This window comes from Ranitomeya variabilis, chromosome 8, assembly GCF_051348905.1.
Source record: "Ranitomeya variabilis isolate aRanVar5 chromosome 8, aRanVar5.hap1, whole genome shotgun sequence".
NCBI classification, from domain to species: domain Eukaryota; kingdom Metazoa; phylum Chordata; class Amphibia; order Anura; family Dendrobatidae; genus Ranitomeya; species Ranitomeya variabilis.
This window is the reverse complement of record NC_135239.1, coordinates 106,355,514-106,380,401: the sequence shown is the minus strand read 5'-3', so window position 1 is coordinate 106,380,401 and position 24,888 is coordinate 106,355,514.

Here is a 24,888-nt window from a genome sequence, read left to right as displayed (position 1 = left end):
ATCTATCTATCTGTCTATCTATGTGTGTAATGGAGTGTGGGTTGGACAAATGTAAAAGAGGAGGTTGGACAAGAAATGACATCACAAATCTTTTTATTTTTGTTCAATAATGCATCTTTATTTAGCTTTCAAAAACGCATACAAAAATGCATCAAAAACGCACCTGCCTTTTCTGCCAAGAGCTGCGGATTTAGTGCAGAAAAATCCACAGGCAAATCTGCAACGTGTGCACATACCCTAAACAGTACTTTTGTTTGAAAAAAAATACAGGCCACATCTCGAGCATTGTGGTTTCTCTGTCAGATGTCAGATCTGTCTGTGGGCTACAAATTTGGGCATTTCAGGCCTACATTCCACTGTATTTGCTGTCTGCAACCCTAGTTCTAAAGAGTGTTTAATGTTAAAAAAAAATACAGGCCACAAATTGAACAGTGTGGTACCTCTGTCAGACGCCTGATCTATCTGTGGGCTAAACATTGTGGCATTTGAGGACTCCTTTGAACTGGTATTGCTGTGTCCCACCCTAGTTATTAACAACAGTTTAAAAAAAAAATTGCCTACAGCCCAGATAATTTAAACTGTGTTTTTTACGCACACTGATCACATATATGTTTGCTACAAATTCAGCCATTTGTAGTGAACGTGGAAAATATTTTAGTAGTGCATTTAAAATGGGCAAGGCACGTGGCAAGGGATGGGGAAGTAGACATGATGCTGATGGTGCACGCAGAGGCCGTGGGCAAGCTGAAAGTGGGCCACAACAAACACCCACATCTTCTCGCTTGACCTTCCTGTCCCAATTACAAGGGGACCGTAGCACACCACTATTGAACCCAAAGCAGTGTCAAAAGGTTGTTGGTTTTAGAGCGGATAATGCTTCCAGTCGCTTTGCCATCGCCACGTCTTCCACACGGTTAAATCTGAGTAGCCATGAGTCTGGACCGCATATTAATCACCCTGATCCTCCTTGCTCCCACCATGCCGAGTGCTCGGAGACAACTGATCCCACACTTGGACACTCCGACTAGCTGTTCACATTTCCATTTATAGATTTGGGACTCTTGACCGGTCTACTTGAAGCAGGGCAAGATGAGACCGCATGTAGCGATGCTCAAATATTTGAGCAGCCACGGTCACACGAAGTGGCAAAGTGTCACAAGAGGTGGACGATGATGAGACACAATTGCTAGAAAGTCAGGAGGAGGACCAGGGTGCAGATGTGGAAACGAGGTGGTGGATGATATTAGTAACTGATCCAACCTGGCAGGAGTACATGCAGAGGGAGGACATGCAGAGTGAGGACAGCAGCACACATGGGGAAGGAGGCATAGCACACCAACAGGCAGGAAGAAGCAGTATGGTGGCCGCAGACAGAAGGTGTACATCCGTTCCCCATAACACCAACATGACAGAAGTTGCCATTCCAACTTTTAGATCTTACTGAGTCTGGTTGGGGTTATCGACAGAGTCTTTAAAAAACATATAGGCCATTTCCACCACCTGTCATGCCCGCATCAGCAGGGGTAGCAAAATTACTTGACCACCACAAGCATGATCAGGCACATGGCAGCAAAGAACCCGACTTTGTGGGCCGAACCCCAGGCTCCAGGAACACTGTCTGCAGAGGACACCACTGCTTCTTCCACTGTTGTGCGTACACTCCAATCTCCTGTCCACGGTGCATGAGAAGATACCTCGTGCCCTGCACCTGCCATTGCCCACAGTCAACTACAGTTGTGGCCAAAAGTACTGACACCCCTGCAATCCTGTCAGATAATACTCAGTTTCTGCCTGAAAATGATTGCAAACACAAATTCTTTGCTATTATTATCTTCATTTAATTTGTCTTAAATGAAAAACACAAAAGAGAATGAAGCAAAAAGCAAAACATTGATCATTTCACACAAAACTCCAAAAATGGGCCAGACAAAAGTATTGGCACCCTCAACCTAATACTTGGTTGCCCAACCTTTAGCCAAAATAACTGCGACAAACCGCTTCCAGTAACCATCAACGAGTTTCTTACAATGCACTGCTGGAATTTTAGACCATTCTTCTTTGGCAAACTGCTCCAGGTCCCTGATATTTGAAGGGTGCCTTCTCCAAACTGCCATTTTTAGATCTCTCCACAGGTGTTCTATGGAATTCAGGTCTGGACTCATTGCTGGCCACCTTAGAAGTCTCCAGTGCTTTCTCTTCAACCATTTTCTAGTGCTTTTTGAAGTGTGTTTTGGGTCATTGTCCTGCTGGAAGACCCATGACCTCTGAGGGAGACCCAGCTTTCTCACACTGGACCCTACATTACGCTGCAAAATTTGTTGGTAGTCTTCAGACTTCACAATGCCATGCACCCGGTCAAGCAGTCCAGTGCCAGAGGCAGCAAAGCAACCCCAAAACATCAGGGTACCTCCACCATGTTTGACTGTAGGGACTGTGTTCTTTTCTTTGAATGCCTCTTTTTTTCTCCTGTAAACTCTACGTTGATGCCTTTGCCCAAAAAGCTCTACTTTTGTCTCATCTGACCAGAGAACATTCTTCCAAAATGTTTTAGGCTTTGTCAGGTAAGTTTTGGCAAACTCTAGCCTGGCTTTTTTATGTATTGGGGTAAGAAGTGGGGTTTTCCTGGATCTCTTACCATACAGTCCTCTTTTCATGCAGATGCCGATGGATAGTAAAGGGTTGACACTATTGTACCCTCGGACTGCAGGGCAGCTTGAACTTGTTTGGATGTTAGTCGAGGTTCTTTATCCAACATCCGCACAATCTTGCGTTGAAATCTCTTGTCGATTTTTCTTTTTCGTCCACATCTAGGGAGGTTAGCCACAGTACCATGGGCTTTAAACTTCTTGATGACACTGCGCACGGTAGACACAGGAACATTCAGGTCTTTGGAGATGGACTTGTAGCCTTCAGATTGCTCATGCTTCCTCACAATTTGGTTTCTCAAGTCCTCAGACAGTTCTTTGGTCTTCTTTCTTTTCTCCATGCTCAATGTGGTATGACACAGGACAGAGGTTGAGTCAACTTTAATCCATGTCAACTGGCTGCAAGTGTGATTTAGTTATTGCCAACACCTGTTAGGTGCCACAGGTAAGTTACAGGTGCTGCTATTTACACAAATTAGAGAAGCATCACATGATTTTTCGAACAGTGCCAATACTTTTGTCCACCCCCTTTTTTATGTTTGGTGTGGAATTATATCCAATTTGGCTTTAGGACAATTCTTTTTGTGTTTTTTCATTTAAGACAAATTAAATGAAGATAATAATACCAAAGAATTTGTGTTTGCAATCTTTTTCAGGAAGAAACTGAGTATTATCTGACAGAATTGCAGGGGTGTCAATACTTTTGGCCACAACTGTAGCACCATCATCAAGCACGTACACGTCCTTGTACCAGTGCAGCCTTCAGTTGTTCATGCCCCAGTCATTAGAATGCATGCTGAAATACGCAGCCAACGCCCCACAGGTCACAGTACTAAATTCATACATTTCTCGCCTGCTTGCGCTCGAAATGTTGTCTATTAGGCTCATCGAGATGGAAGCTTTCTGCAATCTGATGGTGGCGGCTGTCCCAAGGTATTCGGTCCCCAGCTGCCACTATTTCTCCCGGTGTGCTGTACCGGCATTATACCAGCACATGTCCCAGAACATTACCCGTGCCCTCAACAATGTTGTTACTTGGAAAGTCCATCTAACCACGGACACGTGGACAAGTGCTTGTGGGCAGGGACAGTACATCTCACTGATGGCACACTGGGTTAACATAGTGGAATCCAGGAACCAGTCAGTCCTAGGGATGGAACACGTTCTCCCGACTCCGAAGATTGCGGGCCCTACATCAATTACGGTTGACCCCACAGTCTACAGCTCCTGCACCTCCTCCTCCTCTTCAGCCTCTATCTCTGAAATGAGCACAACAGTCACAAGCTGGAAGCACTGCAGCACTGCCTCAGCCAAGAGGCAACAGGCTGTGCTGAACCTAATCTGCTTCCACCGCCCTTGCCATGCTTCAGCAGTGTTTGCAGCTTCCGGATCACTGGAGGTGGAACTCTACACTGCATAAGTTGGAAAAGATTTGTGAGCAGTTGTTGACTACCTGTTAGAATCTGTTTTGTTTTTTGACCATCCGCCATCTTGTTGTGGTTTTCTGGCTGCTGGTCTTTTTCCCCTGGTGCTGGGTTGTATTAGGTCAGGTGATTGTATCATCCTTTATTACCCAGCATCTACCTCCCATTCCTTGCTGGACAACAGTGTTAATCCGCTAGAGTTCTGGCTAGGTGCTTTGATAGCTTTCTGTGTTTGATATTGTGCAGTTCTGGGATATCTGGTTCTGCTATCCTTAGTTTCTGTTTTCAGTTGGCTTCTGCAACCATCTTTGTGTTTTCTATTACGAGGCAACCTGTTTTTATACCCAGTCCTTAACCCCTTTCTGTCATTGGACGTACTATCCCGTCGAGGTGGGGTGGGCCCGTATGACCACCGACGGGATAGTACGTCCAGCGCGATCGGCCGCGCTCACGGGGGGAGCGCGGCCGTTTGCGGCCGGGTGTCAGCTCACCATCGCAGCTGACATCCGGCACTATGTGCCAGGAGTGGTCACGGACTGCCCCCGGCACATTAACCCCTGGCACACCGCGATCAAACATGATCGCGGTGTGCCGGCGGTACAGGGAAGCATCGCCCAAGGAGGGGGCTCCCTGCGAGCTTCCCTGAGACCCTTGGAGCTACGCGATGTGATCGCATTGCTCTAGGGGTCTCTTACCTCCTCTCCCTGCAGTCCCCGAATCCAAAATGGCCGCGGGGCTGCATCTGGGTCCTGCAGGGTGTGGCTAGGTGCTTTGATAGCTTTCTGTGTTTGATATTGTGCAGTTCTGGGATATCTGGTTCTGGTTACCAAGCGGCTCAGAGCAGGCGCTTGGTAAGCCGGCAGCACTGTAAGTCAGATCGCCGATCTGACAGAGTGCTGTGCAAACTGTCAGATCAGCGATCTGTGATGTCCCCCCCTGGGACAAAGTAAAAATGTTTAAAAAAAAAAATTTCCACATGTGTAAAAAAAAAATAAAATAAATAAAAATTCCTAAATAAAGAAACAAAAAAATATTATTCCCATAAATACATTTCTTTATCTAAATAAAAAAAAAACAATAAAAGTACACATATTTAGTATCGCCGCGTCCGTAACGACCCAACCTATAAAACTGTCCCACTAGTTAACCCCTTCAGTGAACACCGTAGGGAAAAAAAAAAACGAGGCAAAAACCAACGCTTTATTATCATATCGCCGAACAAAAAGTGGAATAACAAGCGATCAAAAAGACGGATATAAATAACCATGGTACCGCTGAAAACATCATCTTGTCCCGCAAAAACGAGCCGCCATACAGCGTCATCAAAGAAAAAAGAGAAAAGTTATAGTCCTCAGAATAAAGCGATGCCAAAATAATTATTTATTCTATAAAATAGTTTTTATCGTATAAAAGCGCCAAAACATAAAAAAATGATATAAATGAGGTATCTCTGTAATCGTACTGAACCGAAGAATAAAAATGCTTTATCAATTTTACCAAACGTGGAACGGTATAAACGCCCCCCCAAAAGAAATTCATGAATAGCTGTTTTTTGTCATTCTGTCTCACAAAAATCAGAATAGAAAGCGATCAAAAACTGTCACATGTCCGAAAATGTTACCAATAAAAACATCAACTCGTCCCGCAAAATACAAGACCTCACATGACTCTGTGGACCAAAATTTGGAAAAATTATAGGTCTCAAAATGTGGAGACGCAAAAACTTTTTTGCTATAAAAAGCGTCTTTTAGTGTGTGACAGCTGCCAATCATAAAAATCGGCTATAAAAAATGCTATAAAAGTAAATCAAACTCCCCTTCATCACCCCCTTAGTTAGGGAACAATAATAAAATTAAAAAAATGTATTTATTTCCATTTTCCCATTAGGGTTAGGGTTAGGGCTAGGGTTAGGGCTAGGGTTAGTGCTAGGGTTAGGGTTAGGGCTAGGGCTAGGATTAGGGCTAGGGTTAGTGTTAGGGCTAGTTTTAGGGTTAGGGTTAGGGCTAGGGTTAGGGCTAGGATTAGGGTTAGGGTTGGGGCTAGGGTTGGAGCTAAAGTTAGAGTTAGAGTTGGGGCTAAAGTTAGGGTTAGGGTTGGGGCTAAAGTTAGGGTTAGGGTTTGGATTACATTTACGGTTGGGATTAGGGTTGGGATTAGAGTTAGGGGTGTGTCAGGGTTAGGGGTGTGGTTAGGGTTACCAATGGGATTAGGGTTAGGGGTGTGTTTGGATTAGGGTTTCAGTTAGAATTACGGAGTTTCCACTGTTTAGGCACATCAGGGGTTCTCCAAACGCAACATGGCGTCCGATCTCAATTCCAGCCAATTCTGCATTAAAAAAGTAAAACAGTGCTCCTTACCTTCCGAGCTTTCCCGTCTGCCCAAACAGGGGTTTACCCCAACATATGGGGCATCAACGTACTCGGGACAAATTGGACAACAACTTTTGGGGTCCAAGTTCTCTTGTTACCCTTGGGAAAATATAAATTTGGGGGGCTAAAAATCATTTTTGTGGGAAAAAAAGGATTTTTTATTTTCACGGCTCTGCGTTGTAAACTGTAGTGAAACACTTGGGGGTTCAAAGTTCTCACAACACATCTAGATAAGTTCCTTGGGAGGTCTAGTTTCCAATATGAGGTCACTTTTGGGGGTTTCTACTTTTTGGGTACATCAGGGGCACTGCAAATGCAACGTGATACCTGCAGACCAATCCATCTAAGTCTGCATTGCAAATGGCACTCCTTCCCTTACGAGCTCTGCCATGCGCCCAAACAGTGGTTCCCCCCACATATGGGGTGTCAGCATACTCAGGACAAATTGGAAAACAACTTTTTGGGTCCAATTTCTCCTGTTACCCTTGGGAAAAAACAAAACTAGGGGCTAAAAAATTATTTTTGTGGAAAAAAAAATTGTTTTCACGGCTCTGCGTTATAAACTGTAGTGAAACACTTGGGGGTTCAAAGTTCTCACAACACATCTAGATAAGTTCCTTGGGAGGTCTAGTTTCCAATATGTGGTCACTTATGGGGGGTTTCTACTGTTTGGGTACATCAGGGGCTCTGCAAATGCAACGTGATGCCTGCAGACCAATCCATCTAAGTCTGCATTCCAAATGGCGCTCCTTCCCTTCCGAGCTCTGCCATGCGCCCAAACGGTGGTTCCCCCCACATATGGGGTATCAGCGTACTCAGGACAAATTGGACAACAACTTTTGGGGTCCAATTTATCCTGTTACCCTTGTGAAAATACAAAACTGGGGGCTAAAAAATCATTTTTGTGAAAAAAAAAATAATTTTTATTTTCACAGCTCTGCGTTATAAACTGTAGTGAAACGCTTGGGGGTTCAAAGCTCTCAAAACACAACTAGATAAGTTCCTTAGGGGGTCTACTTTCCAAAATGGTGTCACTTGTGGGGGGGTTTAATGTTTAGGCACATCAGGGGCTCTCCAAACGCGACATCGTGTCCCATCTCAATTCCAGTCAATTTTGCATTGAAAAGTCAAATGGCGCTCCTTCCCTTCCGAGCTTTGCCATGCGCCCAAACAGTAATTTACCCCTACATATCGGGTATCAGTGTACTCAGGACAAATTGCACAATAACTTTTGGGGTCCATTTTCTTCTCTTACCCTTGGGAAAATAAAAAATTGGGGGCGAAAAAATCATTTTTGTGAAAAAATATGATTTTTTATTTTTACGACTCTGCATTATAAACTTTTGTGAAGCACTTGTTGGGTCAAAGTGCTCACCACACATCTAGATAAGTTCCTTAAGGGGTCTACTTTCCAAAATGGTGTCACTTGTGGGGGCTTTCAATGTTTAGGCACATCAGGGGCTCCCCAAACGCAACATGGCGTCCCATCTCAATTCCAGTCAATTTTGCATTGAAAAGTCAAATGGCGCTCCTTCCCTTCCGAGCTCTGTCATGCGCCCAAACAGTGGTTTACCCCCACATATGGGGTATCAGCGTACTCAGCACAAATTGAACAACAACTTTTGGAGTCCATTTTCTCCTGTTACCTTTGGTAAAATAAAACAAATTGGAGCTGAAATAAATTTTGTGTAAAAAAAAGTTAATTGTTAATTTGTATTTAAATTACGCGCGTGCGTACTCAATAGTTTCACGCCGCTCGTCTCCATGGAGACTCAGCGATACCAAATGGCGCTGCCCAGTATACAATGCGCCTGTGCACCTGAGCGCCTAGGTATAACTGGCGATTCTGATCACATAGTCGAATAAGTGCCAAATGGTGCTAGTAGTCATAGTGGTGGCGCTAGACCCAGAGAGCGCCTAAAGCAACATACCAGTTTAACCTTACAAGCCCAGCCGAGCACGGGTTCGATCCCATTCACAATAACCATATAGTGCCACACAAAAAAATAACTCAAAACCTAGTGAACAGAGGGTAAAGTAACCAAGGGCTCAAATCTCCCTAATATGATCATATATGCAGAACAAGCCTATATGGTCATAGAGTATGTATGCGCATACATTTTATTTTATTTTAAGGTGTGAGATACTCCACCCTAATAGAAGGACTGGAGAATCTCCCATCAGACCGTAGGGGAGAGTAAGTATCCAGTACACTTTAGAACTGACGCAGTTATAGTATGTAGTCATTACCAAGAGACACTGTATGGTGACTGTATTAGAACCTGGGATACGGATATTGCAGTATAAAACCATGATGAATAGCGCACAGAGTATACATATGCAGAGGGTACATAATTAACTAAGTTGGTGGACAGACCAGTAGATGGAGGGGAAAAAAAAATAAAAATTTATATATAAATGATATATATATTTTTGCACTACATTGTACAAGATGTAAATAGTTGTCCTATAGGCCTCCAGCCAACAGTGAATGTTCCATCTCCATTTCATTTCTTAGGGAAACCATACTCTCAAATCATCCTTAAAAAGGAGTCTTGTAGATAAATGTGTGCAAAAACCTGTCTTGTAGAACCTGTAATAAAAAGAAAGCAAATAAATATGTCCGCATGTGACCAGCAATAATTTTATACCTATCCCAGTTCATACCCATTGTCATCCACAAGAGCTGTATAGGTCAAGAGCCTATAATCTTTTGTAGAATCCCGTATATAAAAGTTCACCATTCAGGCCCCCTGGAACTAGACTCTTAAGCTCGTAAATCCAACGAGATTCTTTCCTTAATAACTCATCTGTCAATCTGCCCCCCTAATGTTAGGGGTGACCCCCTCTAATCCCATTACACGAAGGGTCTTATGACTACCACTATGATATTCTAAAAAATGGGTAGCCACAGTGGTCAGCTGTTTGCCCTTGTCACTGTCGCTTTTAGCCGTGGATATACTCGAGATATGTTGTTGCACCCTGCGGCGCAATTCTTGAGTAGTTTGACCAACATATATCTTGTTGCATCCACAGATTAGGGCATAGACTAAATTGCGTGTGCGACAATTGAAGTACGATCTTGATTTAACCCGAAAGGGTAGGGAGGGAACAGAGATACCTGTATCAGCCAACATTAGGGGACATATTGAACAGTCACCACATGGATATGAACCGAGTACAGCACTACCTGAGCAAGTTCTATATGTGGGCCTTCTAAAGTGGCTCCTAGATAAATGGTCTTTAAGATTTCTCGCTCTTCTAGCCACAATGCCCGGTTTGTTAGGGACAACTGCCCTCAACTCCGTATCGCTCAATAAGATCCCCCAGTTCAAATCCATCAAGCGCTGCACATCATCCCACTGATTGTTAAATCGTGTTATAAGACTCACTTGTTCCTTATTAGTTCTTTGTTGTGCTTTAAGCACCTCTTCCCTTGGTTTTTGTCTTGAGTGTTCATAGGCCCTTGAAATAACCCTCCGTGGATATCCGCGTTCGTGGAAGCGATTCGTGAGCTGTCTCGATTCACTGAGGAAATCTGCTGTGGTACTACAATTTCTTCTCACACGGAGGAACTGTCCCTTTGGGATACTATTGCGGATATGTCCCGGGTGGAAGCTGGAGTAATGCAAGACATTATTGGTGGCGGTCTTTTTCCGGAATAAGGTGGTATTAATCCGGTTATCCTTAACTGTAATTTTCAAGTCCAAGAAGTCCACCGAACTTCTAGAGAAGCAGGATGTCAATCGAATGTTACATTGGTTTGTATTCAGTTCACCAACAAACTCTTCCAATGTTCCTCATACATGGGGCATGGTATGGAGTGTTAACCTCTATTTAAGAGTGTATAACTTGATGTGTAATATCATACTGTATTATATAACGCCCATATGCTGGGAATAGTGGTTTGGTTATCTGTACATTAATGTGCATAGGCTGTTTAATGTTGTGTGCAATATTATAGCATTTATCTGGTATCTATATGGACCCTTTACCCCAGGTCATATTTTGGGGTTTTTAAATGTTTTTATGTTGTTGTGTTTGTTTCCTAAAATAAAGATGTTTTTTGTATAAATTTTAAACTGTTGTGGTGATCCCATTTCTCATGCATACACTTTGCTCTATTTTGTTCCATAGATGGTAATACAAGCACAACTGTCATACCGTCTGTTCAGCATGGATGGCCTGAGTACAGGGAGGAGGATGAGGAGGAGGACAGCATAGTCCGTCGTCCTGTTTATGAGGAAAAGGAAGTCTGGCACACATGGCTGACTTTATGTTGCGCTGCCATTCCAGTGACCCTCGCATTATGAAAATTTTCGGTGACACTCATGACTGGTTGGTGACACTTCTAGATCCATGCTGCAAAGAGAACTTTCAATCTCTTCTTCCAGAGGCAGGCAGGTCTACTAAAATGGTTCAGTACCAGGGGGTCCTTGTTGTGGAATTGCTAAAAAAATTCCCATCTGAGAACGCTGGCGGCAGATGTCATAGTTCGTTGGACATCCAAGGAGTAAAAAAGTCACAGAGAAAAAAGCAGAGATAATTACCTGCTCAGGCCTCCAAAACAAATTCACTGGCAGGGTGCAGCGGACCCTGATTAATGATAGCAGAAACACAGGTGCAACAATAACAATGAAACAACAACTTTCAATCCAGTGATGGCTGTTTGGTATTTTAGTGCACAAAAAGATAAAAGATAATAGTCTGTATGTGGCATTATTCACACAAGCAATGCAGAGTCTGGCTAACACCTTATTAGTAACGCACAGGTGGGCTGCCCAGTGCTACAAAATGCATGCTGTGTGAACAGAGGCCACAGTTTGCAGAGGCATCTTGATCCAACTGCACCCTGCAAGATAAAGTACAAAAAAAATCAATATATGCAAGGTATTGGTTAATATTGGGGCCACAATATGAGTCGCCCACCAGGGCAGTGGGGTACTCTGTACTGGGTCCAGTCGCTATTAAAGGGGATGTCACGAAGGCTGCAACCCAGTCCATGGCCCTGGGACTCACTGTAAAAGGGGAACGGTCTTTAAAGGGAATTGTGATAAAGTCTGTTGTGACACCACCTGTGGTATTCGGTCAATAGGGGGACTGACGCTGCTTTAAAGGGGTCCTCTGGGAGATGTTGTTGCAGCAATGATGGTGACACTTCCCATAGGTGAAGCGGGGTCCCCAGGGCTCCTAAGGTGTGTGGCAAGTTGGTGAATGCCGACGAATAACGGGAGGACGCAAGTTGTTAAGTCTTTACCTGGTTTACTGAAGATGTAGTATTCCACAGTCCAGGGTACCAGACATCACGCGGCCAGGGCTTTCTGGGCGGTACCTCCTGCACTTTCTCGCCAGCCATCTTTGGGGGCGGATCCGTCCTGGTGACGGGCAGGTTTTATTGGTATTACAGGCTCTATAGAGTGTGGATCCAGCTTTCGCGCCGGTTCTTGAACTCCACCCATGGCAACACATCTTCTTCCTCCTTTATCCGCCTCGTGGTGCAGCTATGGCGGCCATTAACAATTTTACACAGTCCATTATAATCCATGGCGCACAGGACCCATTCCAAAGGGTCAGTCCATCCTGTTTGTGATGCCAAAAAATGAGCTGCCCACCAGGGCAGTGGGGTACTCGGTACCGGGTCCGGTCGCTATTAAAGGGGATGTCACGGTGACTGGGACTCGGTCCATTGTCCTGGGACTCACTGTAAAAGGGGAACGGTCTTTAAAGGGAATTGTGATAAAGTTTGTCATGATGCCACCTGTGGTGTTCGGTCAATAGGGAGTCCAGGGTACCAGATACAGGTGTCCTAAGATCCATCCGGCTCAGAGGCAATGGGCGAATCTCCTTCCCAGTTGAGGTCCGTGAGCCTTTCCTCCTTGCCCTGTTGTATGAGGTCCCTGCTGCCTGAAGCTTACTGGCAAAGACCTCTTTTCCCCTGTCCTGGAACAGGCACCTGCATGACGGGCAGCTTGAGCTGTTTTATAGGGACTCTATTATGCCCCAGACTCTTCAGGTGCTGCTGCATCTCAGGTGTGGTGCAGGCTTAGTCCTCCAGTTGGCTTAGTCCTCCAGTTCTGCCAAGTGTCCTAGAGTCCCACTATAGCCTCGGGCTCCCGGTACCCGGTTTCTGCGCTGTGGCTCTGAGGGTGCCCGGTCACAGTTCTCTCTGAGCCCTGTTTGTCTCTCCTTTGCTCCTTTCCTCTGTAGCTCCACCACATTCAACCCCTCGGGTTATCTCTCCTTCCAGAGGCTGCAGCTCCATGTGGCTGCTGGGCCTCTCTGTCTGCTCTCTCAGACTTCCTTCTCCCACACTTTTCTCACTCTAACTGCCTAACTCCTCCTCCAGACCAGGACATATATCCATATTTGAGGGAAGTTCCCCTGGACTTGGAATGTGTTGTATGTGGGTGCCTTACCTGATAAAGAGAACTCCATTGCCTCCAAGCATGATATCCAAGCATGATATTGCCCTCCCCAAAAGGAAGGCAACATCACTGCAACAACCGGTTACCTGGGGTGTTGCAAATACGTAAGCTGGCAACCCACGTCAAGGGTCCTTACAGTTACCAGTCCTAACGCTATACATAAAACAAAGCTCACAGACACAAAAAGAGGACTTATAAAATCTTCCAAAAATTTAAAAAAGTCACAGAGAAAAAAGCAGAGATGATTACCTGCTCAGGCCTCCAAAACAAATGCACTGGCAGGGTGCAGCGGGCCCTGATTAATGATGGCAGAAACACAAGTGCAACAATACCGATGAAACAACCACTTTCAATCTAATGTTGGCTGTTTGGTACTTTAGTGCACAAAAATATAAAAGATAATAGTCTGTGTGTGGCATTATTTATACAAGCAAAACGGACTGAAGACATCATAGTTCGTTGGACAACCAAGAAGTACAGGCAAGAGAGACAAAACTCCAATCCAGCAGAGGCAGGGAAACACTGGCAAAGTTCTGGGAGGGTTTTCTCAGACCCGCCCATTGCCCTGGCCCAGTAACATTTTTTATGAGGCCCTCCTCCACATCTCTTTCAAGGGGCATTGTAGTGCCTCCTAATTTTTTGCAGGCCTTGCATTCACTGCATAAGCAAACACTGTGGGAGACCCACTTCCTAATAATGGTAATATTGTTTTAAGGAGGCCCACCTCTACGTCTTTTCCAAGACTTATTGGGGTGCGTGTCAATTTGGTGCAATGTAGGCCTTGCATTGATTTCCTAAGCAAACAGTATGGCAGCACCAAATGAATAATGTGAACTAGGTTTTCCTCTGGCCATCCAGTACGTGGGTTCAAAGGCTTATTGTGGTGCATGTAACTTTGGTGAAGGGCATGCCTTGCATTCAATACCTAAGCAAACAGTATGGCAGCACCAAATGAATAATGTGAACTTGATTTTCCTATGGCCATCCAGTACAAGGGTTCAAAGGCTTATTGTTGTGCACGTAACTTTGCGGCAGGGCAGGCCTTGCATTCAATGCATAGGCAAACAGTATAGGAGTACCAAATGGATAATGAGAACTTGGTTTTCTTTTGGCCATCCATTACGTGGGTTCAAAGGCTTATTGTGGTGCATGTAACCTTGCGGCAGGGCAGGCCTTGCATTCAATGCAAAAGCAAACAGCATGGGGGTACAAAATGAATAATCTGAACTTGGTTTTCCTGTGGCCATCCAGGCTTATTGGGGTGCCTGTAACTTTGGGGCAGGGCAGGCCTTGCATTCAATGCATAGGCAAACACTATGGGAGACCCACTTTCTTTTAATGGGAACATTTTTTTCAGGAGGCCCTCCTGTACGTCTCATGAAAGGGGTATTGGGGTGCGTCCTAATTTTTGGCAGCCCAGCCACTCACTGCATAGGCAATAACAGTATAGTAGACCCACTATTTAATAATGGCCCTTTAAGAATATTAATACCGCCTGATGCCCCTGTAAAAATAGGCTTTGCGACTTAAAGAGTCACTCCTTCACAAATGAAACAAGATGTGTCTGATGATGTGTCACACACTACATGGCCAGCTAGGGTTGTTAAATGTTACAATGACATTTCCCAGTGAATGCATTTGTCTTGGTTGAAAGCAATGTAAAAGTTGAAAAGCACCTCAAAAACGCTACGTATGAACATAGCCCAAGTGGTAGAGGTACAAATTATTACCCTGGAAAGGATGTTCCTTAACAAATTTCCAGGGAAAATCCATTATGGTTTTGTTTTTGTATGTTTTAGTGTGTGCCTGTAAAAGTGGCATCACACTCTGACAACATTGGTCACAGCTGTGACCTAGGAGTCAGAAATGCTTCCAGGGGTCTTCAGCATTATGTTCCCATGTCATTTGAGCACTGTTCCCATCGATTTCAGATGTTTTTAGACCCTAAAACGACCCCCAGGGGATCGCATAAAAAATGCTCGGGTTTCCCATAGACTTATATTGGGCTTGTTGTTCAGGTCGAGTACCCGAGTATTCCAATTTGCTCGACCCGAGCAACGAGCACCTGAGCATTTTAGTGCTCACCCATCACTAATCCCCATCACTATAGATACCAAAAAGCAATCAAAGGGACAAGAGGAGGGAAAAAACCAGATCAGCAGTGTATAGATTTCAATACCATTTGAGATCCAATCCGATTCATCTCTCATGTTGGCGCCAGTATAGTAATGAGTAGTGTTGAGCGATACCTTCCGATATTCAAAAGTATCGGTATCGGATTGGATCGGCCGATATCCAAAAAAATATCGGATATCGCCGATACCGATACCCGATACCAATACAAGTCAATGGGACACAAATAACGGAAGCTATCCTGGATGGTTCCCAGGGTCTGAAGGAGAGGAAACTCTCCTTCAGGCCCTGGGATCCATATTCATGTAAAAAATAAAGAATAAAAATAAAAAATATGGATATACTCACCCCTCCGACGGACCCTGGCTCGCACCGGTGCAAGCGTCTGCCTTCGTTCCTAAGAATGCAGTGAGTGAAGGACCTTCGATGACGTTGCAGTCACATGAGCGGTCACGCGACCAATCACAAGACCGCGACGTCATTGCAGGTCCTACACTCACTGCATTCTTAGGAACGGAGGCTGCCGGTTGCACCGCTGAGGTCCAGGGTCCGTCGGAGGGGTGAGTATATCCATATTTTTTATTTTTATTCTTTATTTTTCACATGAATATGGATCCCAGGGCCTGAAGGAGAGTCTCCTCTCCTCCAGACCCTGGGAACCATATGCACCGCACACTCCTGGGAACTTATAGGAACTTCCGATTTCGATTTCCGATATCACAAAAATATCGGAACTTGGTATCGGAATTCCGATACAGCGAATATCGGCCGATACCCGATATTTGCAGTATCGGAATGCTCAACACTAGTAATGAGTCCATGTTCTAACCAATCCCAATCAGACACATAGACAGAGTGTTGAAAATACGTACCCGGTAACCAACCAGAGACTGTATAACATCCTAAACAACAACAAGAGAAAGCCTACTGATAGATAATGCACACCAATAATACTAATAACATGAATAAAATACAAAACTGCTTTTATTAAACAATCCAATAACATCACAAACAATTAAAACACAATTAAAAAATTACATCATCCATAATACACAGAAGGTAGAGATCCAATAACAATATATATATATATATATATATATATATATATATATATAATATGTGAAGGTCCCCCCACACAAAACGTGCACCCACCCCAAACTACTGGCTCATGGGAGAATGCAAACCATCATGGAAGGGCCTCATGTAACGCCATATCACACCAGGTTGTATTTGCATGGAGGGTTTCCTCCTTATATAGTCCTGAGATCCAGCTGGTCCTTTAATATTCATGGGTTATTCTTAACCCTTCACCCCCTTTTTTCCCTTTTCCTTCCCCATTTCTGGCTGGCTTTGCATTTTATAATTGGGGTCATGGTTCTACACCAGTTTCACATAGCCTGTTGGCGTGTGGCTATTTAGCACGTTACATGAGGCCCTTCCATGATGGTTTGCATTCTCCCATGAGCCAGTAGTTTGGGGTGGGTGCACGTTTTGTGTGGGGGGACCTTCACATATTATATATATATATATATATATATATATATATATATATATATTGTTATTGGATCTCTACCTTCTGTGTATTATGGATGATGTAATTTTTTAATTGTGTTTTAATTGTTTGTGATGTTATTGGATTGTTTAATAAAAGCAGTTTTGTATTTTATTCATGTTATTAGTATTATTGGTGTGCATTATCTATCAGTAGGCTTTCTCTTGTTGTTGTTTGTCATAGTTTAACTACTGGTTTTGCACCCATTACTTGTTTTATTGTCATATGGCGGTGCACCCATACCTCGCTTATTCAGATACTGTATAACATCCTAGCGCAGCCGAGCATCTTGCACACAGACCTCTGATGTCACCGGGGGGTGGCCCCCCAACAAGTCATGTGACCAGACCACGTGTGCTGCATGGACTCTCTGCGCATGCAGCGCCTGGGATGGCACACAGTCAGGGGCGTGCATACGTGCATAACCATATCCATGGCAACGAGTTTATACTGGGAACAAACATACAGGTACATACAAGGACTCATTTTATATGTACATATTCAACACATAATGTGTAATATCATAATAATCTATTCCAAACAGCAAAACCGCTCTATGGCTATCGATAATAAAAAATAGAAAAATCCTTTTTCAATGGGTAATTGTACAATGTATATATAACACTATACATCATTCCAAATCCCTAAGAAGGAAAAAATAAATAATAAATATAAAAAGAAAGGAAAAAGAAAAAGAACCAGAGGGCAAGGGGAAAGATCAGCAAAGATGGAAAAATGCACGATAAAAGTACATATATAATACCCATGTATCATGAAGTCCCAAATCCAAGGTTTCATATGATCATCAAGGTTTCATATGATCATAGTCCCCAAGACCTCTGGTTGTTCCTATGCATAGTAAAGTCCACCACTGAAGAAGGGGAAATCCACTAAAAAAGAGAAAGAAAGACAAATTAGTGATGAAAACAGAAGAGTGATTAAAACCAAAAGCAGTGAAGAGAGCCACAAAAAGAGAAAAGGCGATAACCTAGGTTAAACAAGTATGTAAATTATATTCAATATTGAGTCCCCTGGGCTGTAAAGTACCCAGAGTTGAAATCCACCTTAACTCTTTTCAATATTTTCAACCTATCGCCTCCCCTCCTTTGTACATTAACACTGTCTATAACTCTGAATCTTAGCTGATTTACCGAATGTCTACTCTCAGAAAAATGTTTAGGAACTGGTAATTTAATTAAACCCGTTCTAATAGTGCTCTTGTGCTTACCAATACAGGCCTTAATCTCCATTGTTAAACCAAATCCCAAGTAAGAAATCCAAGGGACAAAGAAGAGATCCCACATACATATAAAACCAATATTTATTAAGTCACAAATGACACCATATAATAAAAACATACAAAAAGCAAAATACGCCCCCGGAAGAAGCTGGCGGCGAAACGCGCGTCGGGGTGAGGGGACGCCAGGACCATCCACTGTTCAGGTAACCTGCATACCATTCATTATTGCAAATCTTGGTTTATAATTTTTTATGCCATATTGTGCCTAGTCACAACAGACTATGCAGTCAGCATAGACACTATTGTGTGCGGTCCTGTATGTTAACTTAACACAGGATTTCTTTGTGAATACATTGGTTCAGGCTATTGGGCTGGTATGTATTAGGTTACCATATGTGGGGAATTTTCTTTGTGTATTCCTAGCATCCCCTGGACGGTATTTTGCTTTTTGTATGTTTTTATTATATGGTGTCATTTGTGACTTAATAAATATTGGTTTTATATGTATGTGGGATCTCTTCTTTGTCCCTTGGATTTCTTACTTGGGATTTGGTTTAACATTGGTTTGAAGTGCCCCATGAGGCTATAGGACTTTGGTTGATTCTTAATCTCCATTGTAGTCTCACCCACATACACCATACCACACGGGCAAACGATCATGTATACAACAAAGCTAGAAGTACAAGTGTACCTCTCTCTCAGTTTAAAATTTTTACCTGTAAGTGGGTGATAAAAAAAAATCCCCTTTCAGCATGTTACTACAACAGGCAGAGCCCAAACAAGGAAAATTTCCAAATCCGGTAGTGCACAATGTTCTTTGCGTCATGCTGCTGCAGAGCTGTATAGCGCAACCTCCACCAGGGGGAGCTAGTGAAGGAAGTGAGACTGCACACACAGAGTAGCATCACAGAGCAACAGTACAGGTACCAGGAAGTGACGATAGATTGGTCAGACAAGCCGAGTCAAAAAACAGTCAGAAGCAGAAGTACCAGAGGTTGCAGCAGTAGACGTGGTCAGGAACAAGCCAGGGGGTTCAGCAATAGTTAGAAGCGGATAAGACAAAGACAGAAGGCAGAAGCGAGTCTGAAGACAAGCCAAGTCAAAACCAGGGAATCAAACAAACTTACAAGGAAACACTGGGAAAGGGCAGACAGAGGGAGTCAACAGCCATGGGGTAAGTCAGGGATCACAGCAGGACAAATCAATATCTACCAGAGTCAGGTAGACACGCTGAAGGTAGAACTATTGCTGACACTGCCAGCAGGATGCATCAGAGCTAAACAGCAAACTTGAACCCAGAATGAGGCAAAGCAAAGTTAACCCTTGATATGATCCACCTGGGAAAAGGGCAAACAGGACAAAAACCCGGAACAGATCATGACACTTTGTAGCGAAATTTTTGAAGTACCAAAATCAGGTCTCAGTAATTTGTCCCCCAAGTTCCGACCCCATCTATAGGATAGAATCGGGAGTGAAGCAAAGTCCGGAATGGAAGGCAGGCATTGATGTAATAATGACAGATGTTTTTTTCAAAATACCTTCACTTTTCTTACTTGCTGGACAATACTTAGAGACAAAGAGAATTATCTTCACAGTCTGTCTCACAACTGTCCTGTTATGTGTTTCTTCACGTGTCAAGTTTAAAGCTTGGTCTTTATACCTCGACCCCTCACTCTTTGGATACCCCTTTCTTATAAATTTATTGCACATTTCCTCTAAACTAATATCTAGTTTCGCCTCACAGGACACTATCCTGTGTGCTCTGATCATTTGGCTCCATGGAAGAGAACTCATCGTTCTTCGTGTATGATTACTTTTAAAGTGAAGCAATCTGTTTCTAGCTGTCTTTTTAACAAATAAATCCATACATAAACTGCCATTATTTTTATACACCAAAGTGTTGAGAAATTGAAATTCACTTAACGAATAAGTTAGAGAAAACTGTAATTCCAGATGGCTATGATTCAATTCTGTCTCAAAAGCAAGGAGCTCATCAAGATTACCCTCCCAAACTAGAAAGATGTCATCAATATACTGCCACCAGGCTCAGACATCGTGCCAGAAGTTGGAAGTGCACAAATGCTCATCCTCGAATACCGCCATATAGATGTTAGTGTAAGTTGGGGCCACATTAGACCCCAAGGCAATGCCCCGTAATTGCAGGTAGTAGTCATCCCCAAAGAGGAAGTAGTTCCTCTCAATGAACTCCAGCAGAGAGCAAATTGTGCACAATCCGGAGCCATGTCCGAGCCTGATAAGGCCTCTTTCACACTAGCGTCGTATGATGCACGTTGCAATGCGTTGTTTTGGATAAAAAACGCATCCTGCAAAATTGCTTGCAGGATGCATTTTTTATCCATAGACTAACATTGGCGACGCATTGCAACGCATTGCCACACGTCGCAACCGTCGTGCGACGGTTGCGTCATGTTGCGTCAGACTGTCGGCACCAAAAAACGTTGCATGTAACGTTTTTTGGTGCGTCGTGTCCAGCATTTCTGACCGCGCATGCGCGGCCGGAACTCCACCCCCTCCTCCTCGGAGCTCACAATGGGGCAGCAGATGCGTGGAAAAACTGCATCCGCTGCCCCCGTTGTTCGGCTCTTTCACAGTATGCATCGGTACATCGCAACGTCGCATTGCGACGTGCGTCATACGACGCTAGTGTGAAAGTAGCCTAAGGTACTATCTACAGCCCCCAGTTCTTTCGCATGATCAATTGACATATACAGTGAAACAATGTCAAATTAGGCCAAAATGGTTTTCTCAGTTACCACAATGTCATCAACTTTATTTAAAAAATTATTAGTATCCTTAATATAGGAACAAGAACCACAGCAAACCCCCGTAGAACCCGATCCAAAAGATAGCAGTTCTATTAAAGAGAGAACTTCTCCCAGATATTATCGGGTATCCCTGAGGATTAAACATGTCTTTATGAATTTTAGGGAGCAGATACAGTACTGGTGTAATAGGGGTGTCGACAACCAGGTATTCAGACAGTTTGTGGTCCATGAGTCCATTGTCTTAGGAGTTATTGACCAGAAGCTGTAATTCCTTCAGGAACCGGGCAGTGGGATCACCAATTTTTCATAAACAAACCGCTCATCCAATTGGCTCATAATTTCAGCCTTATATTTACAACTGTCTATAATAGCCACCGCTCTGCCATTATCAGCCGGTTTGGTAGTAATTGCTGTATTCGCGGCCAATCCATTGAGGGATTTTCTCTCATCCGTTCACTAATTATGTCCCGTCCTATAGCAAAACTTGTTTCTCAGTTGATAAATCTTTTTCAACTAATTGGATATAGGGTTCGATAAAGTGGTTCCTATTGGGTGGCTGGGAATTACTCTTGTTGTACAGACCCACCTCCTGTAATGTAAAACCCGAGGTAGGGGCCCCCACATTATCCACATTATCCACATACTCACCTCCCTTCTCAAACAAATATAGCGTCAAACTTAAGTGCCTGAAAAAAAAGCATATAAATCCCCCTCTTAACAAGAAAAAAGAAAAAAGAAAAGAGGCTTAGCCTCAGCCAGCTCACTGACAACCACAGGTGCGTGGAACTTCGTCCTGGTAGTTCCAGCTCCTTTAAAATACAAATATTTATTTCCAAGTTAAAATTCCATCTTGTCCATAAGATCCTTGTACATAATGGACATACATGCAGCGGAAAATGGAGGACAAGCAACGCGTTTTGATCTCTCAAGATCTTTTTCACAGCTTAATTCCATATGTAACCTCCGAGACTTATATGCTGTTTCATTTACTGCTACCCATTCCTAAGTTTAACCCATTAGATTCCGCATGAATTTACTCTTACATTAAAACACCATCATTATTTAAAATAATAACATTGCTACCATTAACATTAGCAATAATGATACATCACGCAGATTCCTCGGATGCAAATTTCAGCGCATCTGACATGTCATTGAACAACATAACACCAGATAATAAAAGGAGAAACTCTAAATCATCAAAAAACGCTCGAGGCGAGGAGGAAGGAAACATAAGAAATCCGCCAGGTGTGATCACTCGTCACAAAAAGAAACAGAAGCATTAAGTGTAATAAATTTGTCCACACAGCAACTTACAACAGAAGAACTCGAAGTTCTATCACTAGGTCTTAATTTTGTGCCAGACGCACAATTTAATTTGTTTAATACCATTTTGGATATAAATAAATTTATTAGAAATTTGACTATCAAAAAACATTACTGGATAGAAGGAGAAACGAAGGAAGAAAAATCTAATAATTTAGTCATAAACGAATATGGAGGTCTGGACTATAATGAACAAATGGCGCTTTTGTGCTTGCAAGAACTATCTTCTCAAGAAAGCCAAGAAAGTAACAAAATTAACCAATCAGTAAAATTCATCACCAAAAAATCATACTTTTACCCTATCCAAACTACAGGGGAGTGTATGGATGAATTTTAAACGATACTAGAAAAGGATTTAAATAACTTGAAAGACAAAAAACATAATAACTGTGATGGAAATAATAATTTGCCAAAAAAAATTAGAGAAGCTTCACAGAAATTAAGAGAAAAGAAAAACCTAGTAATTAAAAGAAGTGACAAAGGAGGAACTATTGTTGTACTTGATGCGGAGGATTATAAAGAGAAAATGTATGACTTATTATCTGATACAGAGACATACCAAAAAATAACAAAAAGCGACATTAAGACATTTGATGAAGACGTAAGTAAAATTATACAAAAAGGTTTAAATTTGGGTGTTATAAATAAGAAACAAGCAGACTACTTATTGGTCCCGCATCCAACATTACCTATAATGTATGGACTTCCAAAGACACATAAGAGCAATGGTATACCGCCCATGAGACCAATTGTGTCAGGAGTCGGATCCATGAACGAACACTTATGCGAATGGGTCGATTCATTGCTCCAACCACTTGTTTTGAGATCGCCAGGCCACATCAAAGACTCCAGAGAAGTGTTGAGAACTTTCTCTAAAAAAACGTGGATATGCTGTGACATTGTATCATTATACACTTGTATACCTCACAATTTAGCCATAAAAGTGTTGGAATTTCATCTGAGGAAATATAGTGCTTATTCACAAGATTTGATTGATTTTCTCTTGCAGGTTGTTTTTTTCTGCTAACCCACAATGTTTTTTCGTTTGATGACACAGTATTTTTACAAAAAACTGGTTACCGATGGGGGCTAAATATTCCCCTTCTCTTGCTAATCTGACCATGGCATTCTGGGAATGTGAATACATATATTCTGTGGATAATCCTTATTCCAGTGATTTGGTCTGGTATGGCAGATACATCGACGATTTGCTCATAATTTGGGGTGGAGATGTGTCTGCCATACCGGACTTCATCAAATATATGGATACTAATGGCTACAACATTAGATTTACTTATAAGTTCGATAGAAATCAAATCTCATTCCTGGATTTGGAATTAAAAGGTGTAGTAAATCAAATCGTCAATAGTAAAACGCATAAAAAACCGATTAGTGGGAACACAATCCGGCATGCAACCAGTAGCCACCCCAAACACACTATCAGATTTATACCAGTCGGGGAGTATACCAGACTAAAAAGAAACTGTAATTGTTAAACACAGAATACCCAAAATGATCCACAGATTTATATAAATCTAGAGAATATTCTCAATAAATCAGAGTATAACCGTGGTCAGGATATGCTGTGAGGTATTACTAGTGGAAACCACTATAGTAAAAGAGTGAGTACCAAACCACCGTGGATAGGAGACCACCAGAAAATAAATGAACTTGGGAATAAATTTAAAAGAATAGGCCTTTATTTTATAAAGTTGGCAACAATTACATACAGCAAAATATATGGTATTTAAAATTAAATAAAAAGTACATATGACTTATTCGCAAGGTCAGGATTTAAAATTCAATAAGACAAACCCCAGTATAATATCTCCTTTATCACTATGTCTATCAAAAGGTGCAAAGGTTACAATATTAAGTGTTAAAAAAGGGAACCGTGAATAAAAAGTATATAATCTTAGTTTATGTGCAAAATACAATTAAGTTTTATAACGCTGTGCAAATAGTGCAAAAAAACGTGCATAATAGCAGAGGATTAAACAACCCAATAAAGTGAAAAGTCCACATGTGCCAGCCTCTATTCAGGCCAAACAATAAGTAACCATTTGCACATAGGAGATAGCACAGCAATATATAAGAAAAGGTTTTTTATATATATATACCTGGGGATAATGGATACCTGGACCGGCGTGCGCCCGACGCGCGTTTCGGATGTATCTCCTTCGTCAGGGGACGAAGGAGATACATCCAAAACGCGCGTCGGGCGCACGCCGGTCCAGGTATCCATTATCCCCCAGGTATATATATATAAAAAACCTTTTCTTATATATTGCTGTGCTATCTCCTATGTGCAAATGGTTACTTATTGTTTGGCCTGAATAGAGGCTGGCACATGTGGACTTTTCACTTTATTGGGTTGTTTAATCCTCTGCTATTATGCACTTTTTTTGCACTATTTGCACAGCGTTATAAAACTTAATTGTATTTTGCACATAATCTAAGATTATATACTTTTTATTCACGGGTCCCTTTTTTAACACTTAATATTGTAACCTTTGCACCTTTTGATAGGCATAGTGATAAAGGAGATATTATACTGGGGTTTGTCTTATTGAATTTTAAATCCTGACCTTGCGAATAAGCCATATGTACTTTTTATTTAATTTTAAATACCATATATTTTGCTGTATGTAATTGTTGCCAACTTTATAAAATAAAGGCCTATTCTTTTAAATTTATTCCCAAGTTCATTTATTTTCTGGAGGTCTCCTATCCACGGTGGTTTGGTACTCACTCTAAAAAGAAACTGTAGCAGAAAGGAAGATATGGACTTGGAATTCAGAGAATTAGAAAATAAATTGAGTGCCACAAAATATCCCAAATGGTCTTTGAAACGGGCTGCAAATATAGTGAGCAAAAAAGACAGAGAAAAAATGTTAGCACCTATGATACATGACAAAAACTTAAAAGATGATAGGAAAAAGAAACCATTTATCTGTCTTCAATATAGCCCACAATTTAATCAAATAA